Source organism: Elephas maximus, chromosome 19 (assembly GCF_024166365.1).
Source record: "Elephas maximus indicus isolate mEleMax1 chromosome 19, mEleMax1 primary haplotype, whole genome shotgun sequence".
In the NCBI taxonomy this organism is placed as follows: domain Eukaryota; kingdom Metazoa; phylum Chordata; class Mammalia; order Proboscidea; family Elephantidae; genus Elephas; species Elephas maximus.
Window position 1 is genome coordinate 58667738 of NC_064837.1, and position 17194 is coordinate 58684931.

Consider the following 17194-nt stretch of genomic DNA (forward strand, 5'->3'; position numbering starts at 1 on the left):
ACCAATGCTGATTACTATTAACTCATCAATACTTCATTCCAATTTCCTTATTTCTCCTTAATGCCCCTTTTCTGTTCCAGCATTTTATCAAGAACACTGTTGCATTTAGTCATTGTGTCTCCTTAGGCACGTCTTGGCTGTGACAGTTACTCAGACTGTCCTTGTTTTTGGTGACGTTGACAGTGTTGAGGAGTACTGGGCAAATATTTTGTAGAATGTCTATTGAGAGTTGATGTTTTTTCTCATGAGTAGATGGGCTAGGGGATTTTGCGGCCACAGAGGTGAAGTACCAATCCTATCAGAGCATGTGGACCCCTCATCTTTGCCCTTTAAAGCTTCAGCTACATTAGGAGCTGTTAAGTAATTCCTAGCAGGTTTATACCTTTTCTTAACTGGCACACACGCATGTACTGAAAGGTGTGCATGTACTTTTCTCCCCTCCTCCAAGGCAGAATGAAGGGTTTTCCTTCCCTGCAGTTGAAATTGCAAAGCAGTTGTAAATGTCCTGAGGCCTGTGGGCTCCCTGCCTCTCTGGCAAAGGAAAATTCTGTTCCATGGCCTTGCATTTAACGTGACATTTCACCATCGGTCCAAGAAACATTGAGGTAGAAAAATTCGATCTTAATTTCTAAATACCTAAAAACCTGTGATTTTGGAAACAGTTCATTAAAAGGCTTTCTGGGAGAGATTTAGATCCTTTCAAGTTGTGGCCCAAACAGTTAAGCGCCGGACTACTAACTAAAAGGTATGCAGTTCAAACCCACTCAGCGGCCCCTCTGAAGATAGGCCTGGCAATCTGCCAAAAAGTCACAGCCTTGAAAACCCTGTAGAGCCTATTTCTATTCTGCGCCCATGTGGTTGCCATGAGGCGGAATCAGCTTGAGGGCAACTGACAAGTTTAAACTCACTTGAACATTTGAATCCCCCAAACCAAGAAGCCCCTTCCTTAAAAACTTTTTTTTTTCTTAAGCTAGCCATGAGTGAGTCGGAATCTATTTGAAGGCAACTAACACCCTCATTGTTAGAAACAAGGGAATATTCATTATTGTAAAAGGAAAGAGTTAAAACTCAAAACTACTGTCTTGCAAAGTATTTTGGCACAATCATGATTGATCTGACAATCACATGTCTTTGGCATAGGATGCTGTCTCAAGATGACCTGATATTGCTCACAATGTGGGTTGTTGAAAAAGAGAGACTCTAGTCTTTTGGGAAGGCAAGGCTTATAGGTTAACCCACGGGTTTCTTTTGCGGAAATTTGGCGAAGCTTCAAAAAACTGATGACCTCAGGCAATGTTTTCACATACGTGCTGTAGTTTTTCCTCAGAAATTAATGAGGCACCTGAAATACAGTATTGTGGTTACAGCAAGAAGTATCCGTGAAAACACTGTGCCGCTATATTTCACAAGGGTTCCCTTTTCTCTCTAAGTACACCAAGGAAACAAAAGGCTCAAACAAGTATTTGATACAAAATAACTATTCATGGCAGCTATGTTAAGCTTCTGTGTTTGCCACAAGAATACTGAGGAAAGTTGTGGCCAGAATTAACACTTATTCTGAGTGGAAGAGTGTGTTGATTTTTCTTTGCCCCATGAAGGTACGTGGAAGGAAAACAAAACCAGCGAAGTCTTTTTAAAAGTTGATAATCCTTTTGTAATTAATTCCATTGCAGCTTGAGACTTATACTTGTTTTTCTGTCCCTGTTCAGCATTGGAGAATGGAGGGAACAAGCATGTGAGGTGAAACTTGGAGAAGGCCAAACAATGTTGACCTTGAGAGAGAAAAAGTATAGCTGTTTCATTTTATCTTCCTGGTATTTTACATGGAAAAACCCAGTTCTAGTAAGCTTTGTAAGATGCAGCAAGATGGTTTAATGTCAGAGTAGTTACTCAAAAACTTTATCCTCCAGGGAGAAATACAGCACCCATAGTTCAGCTGTATTGAAGAAATTACAGATAAAAACTGATTTTATACAAGCAATCTCTCCATTTGTAGCAGGTTATAGTTTGAGAAAGAAGTACTCGGCTGCTAACTGTAAGGTCATCAGTTCAAACCCACCGGTGGCTCTTCAGGAGAAAAAACCTGGCGATCTTCCCCTAAAGATTAAAAAAAAAAAAAAATTTTTTTATTTAGGAAATCCCCTGGGGCAGTTCTGCTCTGTCACATGGGATCACCAGAAGTCAGAATGGACTTGATGGCACAAAACAACAACATCTTTTGGGAAAGATGCTGTAAGTCAATGTAAGAGGGGAATACATTCCAAATATGGGCTGGGTGCCCAACCTTATGGAAATAATGGGCATAAAACTAGTGGAGGTTTTCTATACAGCCTAAAATCTTTCCAAAGCACATACAACAAAATAAAGCTCCAATTCCCTGGCCTGGCAGTCAAGGCATTTAGGTTCTAGCATCAAGTTGCCTTTCCAACGAGCCTTCCCTTCTTATTTCCTTCCCTCCGACTTAACTATCAGTTGCTGTGGATCCAATTCAGATTCATGGTGACCCCACGTGTGTCACAGTAGAACTGCACTCCACAGGGTCTTCGATGGCTGATAATTCAGGTGTAGATTGCAAGGCCTTTCTTCCGAGGTGCTTCTGGGTGGACCCGAACCTCCAACCTTTAGGTTAGCAGCTGAGTTCTCTTTGCCATTAGTCCCTTAAGGAGAGGGTATAGGATACGCCTGTGATTTGGGGGATAGGAACATGGGCTTTGTATAATCCAGGATAATCCCCCATCTCAAGATCCTTAACTTAATCCCATCTGCAAAGACCCTTTTTCCAGGGACTAGGACATGGCTCTCTTTTGGGGGGCCATCTTTTAGCTAATACAGTCAGTAGCGAAGGGAATGTTCCGGTAGCTGTGATTTTGTCCCTCTGCTGCCTGTTTACTCTGGAGATGTGCCTGCCTCACCTCCACACTTCCCTAACAGCAAATGCGTCATCTTTCCCTCCCAGCTCAGCTCTCCCGGCTGACTTCCTTTTTCTGCCCACAATCCACATCATTTTCTCCATTGCCTTCCTGAGAGCCATCTGTGACCTTCTAGCTCCTTCCTCTCCCTGACACCACCCCACCCACACTTTATATTGATCACCAAATCTCTGAGCAGAGGGGAAGTTCTTGTCTATCTCCTTGAATTTCCAGAGATGGGGCTGGGCCCTAGAGAGAGACAGTGACTTGCCCACGTCACGGAACGATTCCATGGCAAGGCTGGTAAAATTCTTCCTGAGAACCATGCTCCTTCCACCCCTTTATCTCCAGCCTGCTGTCCCCTCTTTGGCCCTGTCCTCGTCTCCTCTCATGGAGAGACTATAGAAGCCTCACTGGCTTTCTCTGTCCAGTCTCCTCTTGGGCCAATCCAACCAGCATCTCTTTTACTGCTTTTACTTATGTTGTCATTGTTGTCGTTCTTAGCTGCTGTCAACCAACAACAAACTGATCCTCAGCTCATGGTGACCCCACGCACAAAGGAACAAAACACTGCCCAGACCTGCTCCATCCTTGCAATCTGTTACAGATCAGACGGTTGTGACCCACAAGGTTTACACTGGCTGATTTTTGGAAGCAGATCGCCAGGCCTCTCTTCCTAGTCCATCTTAGTCTGGCAGCTCCACTGAAACCTGTTCATCAGAGCAACCCACAAGCCTCCACTGACAGACGGGTGGTGGCTGTGCCTGAGATGTATTGGGCCAGAATCTAACCCCAGCCTCCCACATCGAAGGGGAGAATTCTACCACTAAACCACCAATGCCCCCTAACTTTTTTTTTTTTTTTGCCTTGTGTTACCCCTGCAGAAATAGCTTCAATGCCTCCCCAGCACCTAGAGGCCAAGTCCATCCATTCAGCAAACATTTATGGAACATCTACTCTGTGCTAGCCGCTGGAAGGCAGGGGAACACAGTGGACCAGACACAAGCCCTGCCCGCAATGACAGTCCTTCCATATACTGCCTTGGCCTGGTATTCACTGTTCTCACCTGCCTTTCCTGGCCAACACCTACCCTCCGCTGCCCCAATGGCCCACCTCCACAGCCAGAGGTCTGCACTCCTGCTACTGCTCATTCTGGAGGAGAGTCCCCTGTGTGCAGAATGCCCTGAGCCTGTCCTTGCCCGTGAAACTTCCCTGCAGTCCTGTCCAGTCCTCTGAATGTTGTCACCCTCCTCATGTGCGCCATTCTGTGGCCCGTGATCCTCTACGTCAGTGCCGAGCTCTGCTTTCTGTCCTGGCTTGATGGAAGGAGATCCTGGCAGCTGCCTTTGCTGCCTCGTGGGGTCGGTTCCTGTCTCCATCCCTCCTCCACCACCACTTTTGCTACTGTCTGGCTCTTTCAGCTTTTGCCACTGCCTGGAAGGTGGGTGCCTGACAGCATTCCGCCCAGTGGAAACACCTCTGACTCCAGGACACCCAACCCACCCTCTGGAAGACAGCTCTCCCTGGCATTGCCACTGGTGGGGAGGCACAGCCGTGGCTGAACCAAGTCGGGGGTAGGCCCCTCAGCTCAGGGTTCTAAGCAAGAGCTGAGAAGCCTGTCGTCCACTCCCACCTGGGTCCAGAACCCTGGGGTCCTCACAGGGAATTCCGTTCGGCCTCCCACAGTGAACGCTCCTGCCTGTGGTTAAACTGGGCACGTCCCTTTCTTTTCACCCTGAGGAACCCGACCAGCCAGACGGCGCAGATTCCTGACATTTTTATGGGCATTTTACTGGTTTCCTTACCTACTGCTGTGTAACAAACTACTCAGAAACTTTGCGACTTAAAGCAACAGAGATGCTATTTGCTCTTAGTTCTGTGGGTCAGGAATTTAAACAGGGCCCAATGGGGTTGGCTGGAACATCCCAGAAGGTGTCTCCACTCCCATGTCAGGGGTCTCAGCTACTTTGGCTCAGAAGTGTGGGGGCTGCCTGGTTAGCTAGCTGCCCCAGGGGGCACAAGCCTGGCTTTGTTCCTTGGTTCTCCTCTGCAGAACCACAGGGTCTCCCCCTCTCCATGTGGTCCCCGCCCCCCCCCCCCCCCCCGCCTCCCAGCAGGATAGCCAGTTTGTGATGTGATGGTTTAGGGCTCCCAAGAATGCAAACGTGGAATCCGCAGGGCTTGCTGAAGGCATTGGCCTAAACTGGGAAGCTGCCTCTATTGGTTTAAGCAGCCCAGATTCAAGGGGAGGGGTCTATGGAGGCAGGAATACCAGGAGGCATGGTTCGCTGGGGCTGAGGATCTAACAAACTACTATATATATCTTATCTCTCCAGGTGGGGACTAAATCTTGAGGTACCCCTCACAATGGCTCATTCCTAGGAGCTGCTTGGTCAATGTTTTGTTTTATTGAGAAAGGACTGAGGAGACCTCAGGTGCCATGGGGCCACCTGACAAAGCCTGTCATACTGCCAATCCCTTCATTACCAAGAGGTATCCTTGGGATTGGTTGACAGAAAATGTAGCAATTTCAACCACCACTTCATTTTACAAGTGACAAAACTGAGTCTCATTCCAGCTTTAAGCTTATAACACTTGCTAAAGGCCACATACCAGGAACCCTGTGGCACAGTGGTTAAGGGATCCACTGCTAACCAAAAGGTCAGCAGTTCAAATGTACCAGCCGCACCTTGCAAACTCTATGGGGCAGTTCTACTCTGTCCTATAGGGTCGCTATGAGTCAGAATTGACTCAACGGCAATGGGAAAGGCCACGCAATAAATTGGGAGGTTAGGCTTGAGAGTCCAGGATTCTCATTTTTTATTGAAAAACAGAGAAATAATGTACTTTTGGGAAATTCATTTCTTGGTCAGCTTCTCTGGATGGCATTTAATCTATAAAACGAGAGATGTCTGTATTTCCTTCCGTGGGCCACCTTCACCTAGACAGTCACTGCTTTGCTTGAACATATCTGATTCTTTCTCATACCCTCCACTTGCACCCAAGAGTCAGCTAAGTTGTGGCAGCATCTATATGTGAATGCAACTTACTGTAGATATGATAAGATCAAGTCCTTAGGGAATAAGGTTAAACTCGACCTTCTCTCCCAAGAGAATATTAGGGGACATTTCAGTGTTTGAAAATTGTATTTACAAAAAGTTTCGGTGACTCTGGGTTCTTTTTTTGGTTTGTTTCTGTTTGTATGTTTACTTAATCTGACCTACTTTTTCTAGCTTTATTTTCCTCTTTGCCTCTTTATGCCCTCTATGTTCTGTCCAGGAAGCACAGGGTGGTACAAATGGTTAACATGCTTAGCTATTAACCAAATGTTGGTGATTTGAGCCCACCCAGAGGAGCCTCAGAAGAAAGGCCGGGTGATCCGCTTCCAAAGAATCAGCCATTGAAAACCATATGGAGTGCCTCCATGAACAACCACCTCCTTTGCCATGAGACTGGAAGAATGGGATGGTGCCCATCTACCATTACTGAACATTTTTGGTTAGCAGCCAAGCTCTTAACGACTATGCCACCCAGGGACTCCTTATTACTGAACATTTTGATCAAAGGTTCTATAGAAGAATCCTGATCAGAAGGGAACAAATGGAGAATGGAATTTCAAATTCTCATGGAATCCAGACTTTCTGAAACACTAGAGGCTTGATGAATGCCTGAAACAATTGCCCTGAGATAATCTTTAAACCTTAAAGCAAAAATAAAAATCCCCTGAAGTCTTCTTAAAACCAAACAATAGTTTAACTTAACTAGTAAAAAATGTCTGCCTTGACCATCATGCTCTTTTAAGATCTATCTATATGGGATCAAATTGCCAACGGCAACTCAAAGGATTAGATGGGAAACTTAGAGGGCAGTGAGTTCATCTTAATGGGGGAGGACCAACTGAGAAAATGAGGGTGAGAGTGGTTGCACAACTCGAAGAATGTGATCAATGTCACTGAGTTGTACACGTAGAGACTGTTGAACTGGTGTATGTTCTGCTGTGTATATTCTCAACAACACTAACAAAAATAAAATTATTTAAAATAAAGCGCTTGCACACTCCAAGCAAGCCAATAAAGAATTGTTAATATAATTATCAATAATAATAATAATAAAACACCCTATAGAGCACAGTTCTACTGTGACACACCTGAAGTCTCCATAAGGTAAGATCAACTCAATAGCAACTAGTAGTTAGTAGCAGCTCTGACCAGAAGAAGCCACCAAACCTGCCTCGAATTTCCTTTTTCATGTGTGCTCAAATCATTGCTTCTCCCAGGAATGCTGGACTCAGTCTCCCCCTGTTGACATATTTTCAAGGTGCTTCTCAAATCCACCCCTACAAGAAACCTTTCGTCATCCAGCCCCTTTAAGAGAATGTAATCTTCTCTCCCCCTGACACCCACAGCACTTAGAGCCCCTCCCAAAGGCTCTTGCATTCTGCCCTCCCCCGCCCCCCGCATTGGAGTTATTTGCATACTTCACACTCTACAGTCCCTGAGGTCAGGGCTTGTATTTTACCAGACTTTACTCTCCCCAAGTCACTAGCACCATACCTTACATGGGGTGATATTTACTATTTGTGTGGACGTATCTTTGAGCATAAAGCATTACCTTCTTCCCTTCCCAGAACTGTGTATAGATTATATGACATTGAGGACACTACCACCTCCAATAATTTGGAAATGGGGTTGCCAGATTAAACAGATAAAAATAGAGGATGCCCAGTTAATTAGAATTTCAGAAAGCAACACAAAATTTTTCAGTATAAGTATATCCCAAGCAATACGTGGGACATGCTTATACTAAAAAGTATGTGTTGCTTATCTGAAATTCAAATTTAACTGGGTATCATGTGTTTTATCTGGCAATGTCCACTTGGAATTTTAAACCAGAAAACTAGCACATAGTGGATTACAACAGATATATGTAAAATCAGAATGGGCCACTCAGCAAGACTTGATTGTAATTGGAGTACGTAAGAAAAGTATGCCTATAAAAACACTTCTAACTTCCTCTTGTAACGTATCTTAAGAATGTGCTAGTCAGAAAGGGGTCAATCAGCAATAGAAAATAGAGGTCAAAGAGACAAACGTTGGTCATTCTCTCCCATATTGTCCTAGGAACACCGTCTTCCAGGTCTGAGACATTCTGACCTTAGTATGCAGGTGGATTTACCAGGCTTTTGAGTGACACAGGAGCCCTGGTGGCACAGTGGCTTAAAACCTTGGCTGCTAACCAATAGGTTGCTAGTTCGAATCCACCAGTGGCTCTTTGGAAACCCTAGGGGACAGTTCTACTCTGTCCTATAGGGTTGCAATAAGTTGGGATTCACTCCACGGTATTGGGGTTGGTTTTATTTTTGTTTGTATTTGTTTTTTTGAGTGACGCAGGCCACTAGGCTCAACCTAATTTCCATGTCACCGTGCAAACTTGTTACCAAGTTGGTTTCTCATGCCTCTGGGAGTGGATCTGCTCGTTTTTGAGCATAAGTATTCAGCCCTCTGAGGGTAATGATTAAATAAAACGGCACTGGGGCTTTTCTAGACCATTCTCTCCATGAGCTTTGGACAGTGTGAGGCTGATCCATTCTTGCTATGCTGGGTCATCCTAGGTAACATCAATAAGTTATAGTTTCTTTCACCCACTGCACTCTTTTTCTGAGTTTCTACAACTGCAAATGGCACAATCCATTTATCTAGGGCGTGTCATGGGTTGAGTTATGTCCCCCCAAAATATGTGTATCAACTTGGTTAGGCCATGATTCCCAGTATTGTGTGGTTGTCCTCCATTTTGCGATTGTAATTTTATGTTGAGAGGATTAGGGTGGGATTGTAACACCACACTTACTCAGGTCACCCCCCTGATCCAAGGTAAAGGGAGTTTCCCTGGGGTGTGGCCTATACCACCTTTTATCTCTCAAGCAGAGAGCTGGGGAACACATACTACCAAGAAAGCAGCAACAGGAGCAGAGTGCGTCCTTTGGTCCAGGGGTCCCTGCGCCTGAGAAGCTCCTCGACCATGGGAAGTAGAGGACGAGGACCTTCCTCCAGAGCCGACAGAGAGAGAGAAAGGCTTTCCCTGGAGCTGACACCCTGAATGTAGACTTTTAACCTACTAGACTGTAAGAGAATAAAGTTCTCTTTGTTAAAGCCATCCACTTGTGGTATTCCTGTTATACTAGTACAAGATGACTAAGACAGGGTGTAAGTGCATAATAATGAACCCAAAACCCATTGCCGTCGAGTCGATTCCAACTCACAGCGACCCTATAGCACAGAGTAGAACTGCCCCATATGGTTTCCAAGGGGCACCTGGTGGATTTGAACTGCCAACCTGATTAGCAGCTGTAGCTCTTAACCACTAAGCCAGCAGGGTTTCCATAATAATAGTAGCATTAATTGAGTCCGTAGGTGGTGCAAAGGATGAATGTGCTTGGCTGCTAACTGAAAAGTTGGCGGTTTGAGTCCACACAGAGGAGTCTCTGAAGAAAGTCCCGTCAATCTACTTCTGAAACGTTAGCCACCGAAGACCCCATGGAGCACCGTTCTACTCTGACACGTGTATGCTCTCCGTGAGTCAGAACCAATTCCATGGCAGCTGGTGTTTTCGGGTTTTTAGCGTTTATTGAGTGCTTAATAAATACTTACAACAACCCTCTGTCCCAGGTTTAGAGCTAAAGAAATAGACATAGAGAAATGTAGTAATCCCTGTCCAAGGCCACAGTCAGCAAGTGGCACAGCTGAGATGCAAAGCCACAGCTTCCTGAAACCAATGTCTGTGTTCCTAACTGCTTTGCCCTAGGATCACGCGGAGAGGAGCTTTAAACATTAACCAATACCTGGGCGATTCAGAAAACGAGCTGAAGGAGACTCCAGATAAGAAATCCAAATAGTAAGGAGGAAGAAATATTCACCCTTGAAAGAAAGTGACATCATTACCCCTCTCTCACACCCGCGTTTGTGTTTTATGAGAGGATGAAACTTATCTGAATTACCATTTAAAATGTTTTGCCCACATTACCAGGCCGGACGGACCCTGAATCAACAGAGATGTGTGTGTAACATGAGGGAAGCTAAACAGAGACAGAGGAGGAGGGCAAGGAAGAGGGAGGAGACTCCGGCAAGTTATTTTTACCTCCTGCTGCTTCACAGAGGAGTCCTGGTGGCACAGTGGTTAAAACCCTTGGTTGCTAACCAAAAGGTTGATGGTTTGAATCCACTAGCAGGAGGAAAATGTGGCAGTCATTTCCATAAAGATTAAACCATATGGGGCAGTTCTACTCTTGCTATAAGGTTGTTATGGGTCAGAATTGACTCGACGGCACACAACAACAACAATATATATGTCTAAAAATAGATGTATGTTTAAAATATATATATATGTCTAAAGATAAGTTTGTTGTTGTTAGGTGTCGTCCAGTCGGTTTTGACTTATAGCGACCCTTTGTATAACAAAACGCTGCCTGGTCCTGTACCATCCTCACAATCATCGCTGTGCTTGAGCCCGTTGTTGTACCCACCGTGTCAATCCATCTCGTTGAGGGTTTTCCTCTTTTTCACTAATGCTCTGCTTTACTGAGCATATTGTCCTCCAAGGACTGATGCCTCCTGATAACTTTTTCAAAGTCTGTGGGATGAAGTCTCACCATCATTGCTTCTAACGAGCATTCTGGCTCTACTTCTTTCAAGACAGGTTTGTCCATGGTGTATTTAAATATTCTTTGCCAACACCATAATTCAAAGGTATCTTCAGTCTTCTTTATTTATTATATATATATCATGAACATATATTTTTATATATACATATTAAATATATATATATAAACAACAACCCATTACCATCAAGTTGATTCTGATCCATACTGACCCTATAGGACAATGTAGAACTGCCCCATAGGGTTTCAAAGGAGCGGCTAGGGGATTCGAACTGCCAACCTTTTGGTTACCAGCCGTAGCTCTTAACCACTGTGCCACCAGGGCTCTAAAAAGTATATTTATGTAATGAATATATATTATTCTTTATATATATAAAATCACCAAATCCTTCATAGGAGAGTCCCAGGTCTAGAAAGTTAAACCACTTCCGGTGACTCGTGTCAACAGACTTTTGTCAGAGAGCACTTCCATAATTAGAACTTGTGACCAACATGTCAAATCACGAGGATAAATCACAAGTATTTGTCGTGAGCTCTGATTTCTTAGCAAAAGACAACCTGTTAAAATGTCAGGGCTTCGTGTTTTTCCTGTGATTACTACTGTAGTCGGCACCTTCTGATTGTGAACAGCTTGTCGTAAGGGGCTTCTCCTATGTTATTTAATCTTCTCAATAACCCCACCCAACCCAGCACTGTCGAGTTGATTCTGACTCATAGCGAACCTATAGGACAGAGTAGAACTGCCCCATAGAGTTTCCAAGGAGTGCCTGACGGATTCGAACTGCCGAACCTTTGGTTAGCAGCTGTAGCACTTAACCACTATGCCATCAGGGTAAAAATTCTTACTGTCCCCATTTTGTGGATAAAGACACTGAGTCCCAGAGAGGTAAATTTTCTTGTCCAAGATGGTGACGGTGCCATTGAGAAAACAGTGGTGTCTCTACTTGAACCCAAATCCACTGTTGATAGATTCCATGTTTTCCCCACTGTGGTGTGCAGACCTGAGCCCGTGGAGTATTGGGAAATAGGTTGGTGTGATCTTCATAATCTCTATGGACACTGCACCGAACAAAACCACAGTGGCTAGTCCATGCCTTGTTCCCTCAGGGCCCCCTGTAGGTGCCTGCCTGGCTGACCAATGCCTCTGAGAATCCCTGAGAGAACAGTGACCTAGAAAGGCAAGGAGGAGAGCTTCCAGGAGGGAGCGCTCAGTGTCAGATGCCAGGTATGATAAGTTTTGACAAACAGGCCGTGTTTTGTTGTGACTTTGTGCCTTTGGTACATGCTGTTCCCTCAGCCAAGACTGTCTTCTCCTGCTTTTTTGGATTGGTCAATCGCTACTCCTTCAACACTTAGCCCAAAATATTTCTTTTTTTCCTCTCTGCAATAGAAAGATCATTATTGTTTAAAATATAATAGAGTCTTTTAAAAAACAGAACGCTAGCTAACAAGTTTTTTAAAAAGAAGACTCAACATTGTGCCACCCTCCAGAGCTAACTTAAAAAAAAAAAATTGCTGCGGAATCAACTCCCACTCATAGGGAACAACCCTCTAGGAGAGGGTAGAACTGCCCCATAGAGTTTCCAAGGAGCACCTGGTGGATTTGAACTGCCGACATTTTGGTTAGCAGCCATAGCTCTTAACCACTACATCACCAGGGTTTCTTAATAATTAATTTAGGAAATGGTATCATAGCATATATGTCTTGTAACCCTCATTTTGACTCACTACAGGAAGTCTGCTGCTAACCAAAAGATGTGGGGTTGGAACCCACCAGCTGCTCTGTGGGAGAAAAGACAGTGGCAATCTATTCCTATAAAGATTTCAGCCTAGGAAACCCTATGGGCCAGTTCTACTCTGTCCTATAGGGTTGCTACGAGTTGGAATCGACACAGCAACAACAACAATATACGTACTTATGGAATGCCTGGATGGTGCACACCGTTAACACACTCACCTGCTAACCAAAAAGTTGGAGGCTCAAGTCTACCCAGAGGTGCCTTGAAAGAAAGGCCTGGTGATCTACTTCCAATAAATGAGCCATTGGAAACCCCGTGGAGCACAGTTCTACTCTGACACACATGGGATAGCCACGAGCTAGAACTGACTCAACGGCATCTGGTTGCTGGCTTATATACCCATATATATCAGTAAGCACAGGTTTATACAACATTTTATTCAAAATAAATACATGTAACAGATGAATCCTCACTGCAGAAAAATTAACATAAGGAAAAAGTAAAAACCACAAAAAGCCCTCCTAGAGAGAATCATTATTAATATTTTGACAAACATCCTTCTTCATACACATGTACTCTCATGTTCCTCCTCCCCTCCCCCCACGTTTTTATACAAACAGGCTCAAAAATTCAGCGAGACCTTGGGGCTAGCCTGCCATGGTAACAAATATGCCACGAGATCAATCTTATTAATGATTGCATAATGTCAATGTCAAGCAGCAGTCAAAAATCAAAGGACACATTGCATTGGGCAAATCCGCTGCAAAAGACCTCTTTAAAGTGTTAAAAAAGCAAAGATGTCACTTTAAGGACTAAAATGTGCCTGATCCATGCCATGGTGTTTTCAATCGCCTCATATGCATGTGAAAGCTGGACAATGAATAAGGAAGTCCGAATAAGAATTGACACCTTTGAATTGTGGTGTTGGCGAAGAATATTGAATATACCGTGGACTGCCAGAAGAACGAACAAATCTGTCTGGGAAGAAGTGCAGGCAGAATGCTCCTTAGAAGGAAGGATGGCCAGACTGCGTCTCACATGCTTGGGACATGTTATCAGGAGGGTCCAGTCCCTGGAAAAGGTCATCATGCTCGGTAAAGCAGAAGGTCAGAGAAAAAGAGGAAGACCCTCAGTGAGAGGGACTGACACAGGGGCAGCAACAATGGGCTCAGGCACAGCGACGATCGTGAGGGTGGCGCGGGCCTGGGCAGTGCTTCCTTCTGTTTTACATAGGGTCGCTATCAGTTGGAAATGACTTGCCATTTCCTGACAAGAACAACAATGATGTTTTATTGGGAGATTGTAACTGTATTTAGTTGATTGAGATGCTAGTGATGAACGTCCTCATACGTACAGTATTCATTCTGGAGTAAGAAATAGACTTAAAAATCAGAAGGTAAAATTCTGGAGATTCCACATGATCACAACTGTGTTTAAGGAAAAAAAAAAAAAAAAAAAAACCCACCACAGATGAAAAATCTCAAAGTTCAGCTATGTTGACACAGGTTATTTCTGGGCAGAGGGACCAGGGGTGACTTTGTTTTTTTGCTTACTCTTCTGTCCTTCATTATGTTGACTCAGGCAGAAATGTATTTTACCTCTGGCAGACCCTCTCTTTCCAGGTTCCTTGGCACCACACTTGCCTCCATCACTTGCAACTTTCCATCATTAGTTTGTCATATCCTGTTCCTCAAAGGGAAACCCTAGTGGTGTAGAGGTTAAGAGCTACAGCTGCTAACCAAAAGGTTGGCAGTCTGAATCCACCAGGTGCTCCTTGGAAACCCTATGGGGCAGTTCTACTCTGCCCTATAGGGTCTCTATGAATCGGAATTGACTCGATGGCAATGGGTTTGGTTTTCGTTTTTATTCCTCAAAGAGTTGTCAGTCCCTCCAAGTCTTTCAGGGACCTGTCCTTCCTTAAGTTAGCATCAACTGGGCCCCACAGATGCTCAGCAGGTAGTTGTGGACTGACTTGGAGAGTGAATTTGAGGCAAGGTGTTAATGTCATGTGCATTTAACAGAGCCTGCCTCCCCATGTTGTCCACTTGTGGGGAAGAAGCCTTGAGGGACATACAAGGGCATGAAGGCCTTTCCTGCCTCAGATCAGAATCCCCGGGCGGCCCTCCAGCTAGGTGCCCACCTGTCTCTGTCGGCTCCCTGAACTGACCTGGCCAGAAGGAAGATGGTTTCTTTGGGCAGCAGCTGTCCCCTCCCCAGAAAACTCTAAGCGAATGCAGAGGACATCTTCAGTATTTCCATAGAGTTCACCGCCGAGTGGGTTGCTGTTTTATGTTTGGTTACTGGTGAGACACTTCCTCTTTTCATCTGAATGTCTAATCCAGGCTCACCCTTCCCCTTGGAGACTGAAAAGGGGAACGTGAAAGAAAAACTGAAAATTTCAGATCTAGCACAAGAGACCATGCTGTCATCCTTAGGCAGGGGCTGGGGAAGCCACCCCGGAAACCATGACCTCCTCCGGTGGTCAGAGACACCACCTGACCTGGGCCTTTTCCCTACCCTCATGCTAACTTCCTTAGCACCCTCTCAAGTATTCTTAAATGCTACAAGGGATCCTTGGCACACCTAATGCCTATTTTTCAGAAAGCATCACTCTTAAAGTAAAAAATAAAATCTGTTTAGGTGTACTGGTTAAGCACTTAGCTGTTAACAGAAAGGTCGGCAATTTAAATCAACCAGCAGCTCTGCAGAAGAAAGATGTGGCAATCTCCTTCTGTAAAGATCGCAGCCTTAGAAACCCTATGGGTTAGTTCTACTCTGTCCTATAGGGGTCGCTGTGAGTCAGAATCAACTTCATGGCGACAGGTTTTGAGTTTACTGTATTCATTACATACGAGTAAATCTGTGTATGTATGTTATAGATACACGCATGTACAGGTGTATATGATAAATGTGTGTATATGTAGATATACATATGAGATTGTGAAAGCTTTTGGAAACTGCCTGAGGCATAAAAAATAACTTGCCTGACATCAAAGAATTGCAAAAGAAGCCACAGCACCAAGGGCCTTAGTGACTGCTTAGCGATTTGTAGCATGATTGATGATAAGCATCTATCTGCTCCAGTAAGTTCAAGTAGAACTGTAACAATCTGTTTGTTCCCGGAAACAGTGACTGAAGTCACAAATCATAAATAATAAAAGATAGAAAAAATCCTCTTTTAACCTAATGGACTAAGAGATTTCTCGCTTTTCATTTCTGCTAATGGCCTCTCTCCTGAGGCACTGCCAGAGCTGGCCCGTTACAGGCAAACCAAGCCTCAGTTTGCAAGCAGCACAGGCGCCAAGAGATCAATTCTAAGTTGGTTGTTTGGAAGGCAGAATGTGGCTCTTCCGGCCCTAGCTGAGCTGGGTGTTTGGGGCTAGGGTTCTACGTAGTGCCTGAGGGAGCATCAACTCCTGCTCCTCTGCACGTAGCCTTGATTCTGAGCACAATTTAAGCATAACTTTCATTTCCATCTTGCCACTTCCCTTTTGGCATCCAGGTCCCAGTGCCCTAAATCGTTTGGACTGCAGCACCCTCCCCCAAGCTATCTCACCTCCTCTGGGCTGCTCTCCCACCAAGGAACTTCGGGACCCCAAATTACCAGATTCAAGATCTGCACCCTCTTTAGTGGGACCCTCAGGCTCCCTACTGCACCCTGCTTCCAGAACACTGACAGCAGGTTACTAAATGACCTTTCCTTGGGAAAAAGGCCATGGCCCCAGAAAAGAAGCTTCCAGTTACAACTTGTCTATAAGCCTGAAATTATTTTAAGAAACCTTGGTATTTCTCAAGAACCAGTGAATGATGCATTAGTACTCCCAATTTGAACAGGCATGACATGCATGCCCTATTACTGAAAAATGGGTTCAGGCAAGGGTCGATGCGGGCACTGTGGTCAAAGAATGAATTCTGCGATTTCTAGGTCCAAGAGGGAAACAAGTAACATGAGAGAAGCTGAGGTGATCATTAGAGTTGAAGACTGAACACCTATAGAATTACATTCCTCGAAGGAGAGCCAGGAGCCCTGATGGTGCAGGGGTTAAGAACTCAGCTGCTAAACAAAAGGAAACAGTTCAAGTCCACCAGTCACACCTTGGAAATCAGATGGGCAGTTCCACTCTGCCCTAGGGGGTCACTATGAGTTGGACTAGATGGCAGCGGGCTTTCCCCCCCTCCTTCCCCCGCCTCCCTCCCTAAGTTGAGTCAACAAGGGGTCAGGGTGAAGACAACAATAAGTGCAGAAGTCATCGGGAAATCTGTGCCAGGGATGCCTGTGCTGGGCATTGGGAAGGAGTTAGGATGAGGAAAAAGCAGAGTATGGTAAAATGAACGGACTGGACTTCAACACAGGTTGCCTTGTAGTGACAGGACAATGGCTTGGAAATGAAAAAATGAAGACTTCAGAGAATTCTGGAGCACACATCGGGAAGGCTGGGAGGGAAGATGTGGTGTCCAAGGAGAAAAACTGGTCACTTAAGGTGAGGACTTGAAAAATAAACCAGTGGAAAAAAGTGGTAGTTTGAGGAAAAAAGTTTATCATCGAATAGGGCTTCCGCAGCCTTCTTTTGTGGGAAGTTGCTAGAAGAAAAGAGGTAAAGACCCTGGGACAAATCTGGGGAAGAATGACCTAAGTTGGATAGGGGTGAGGGGATGGACGTGGGTGGGGGGGGTAAGCGGGGTTCTTTGCAGGACCGGAGGGCCACACCTAACCTCACAGGGAGAGGGGATGCTGATCTGGTAGCGATTTGTAATTGAAGAACTCAGTGGCAGTAACCGGCTGTACGTCGACCCTGTCCTACTGTCTGATGGGTGCTGCGATGCACGAGGGGTGCATCAGGGATGCCTGCGTGGAAGGAGGCCTTAGGGAACCGAACCCAACTACTGTGTCA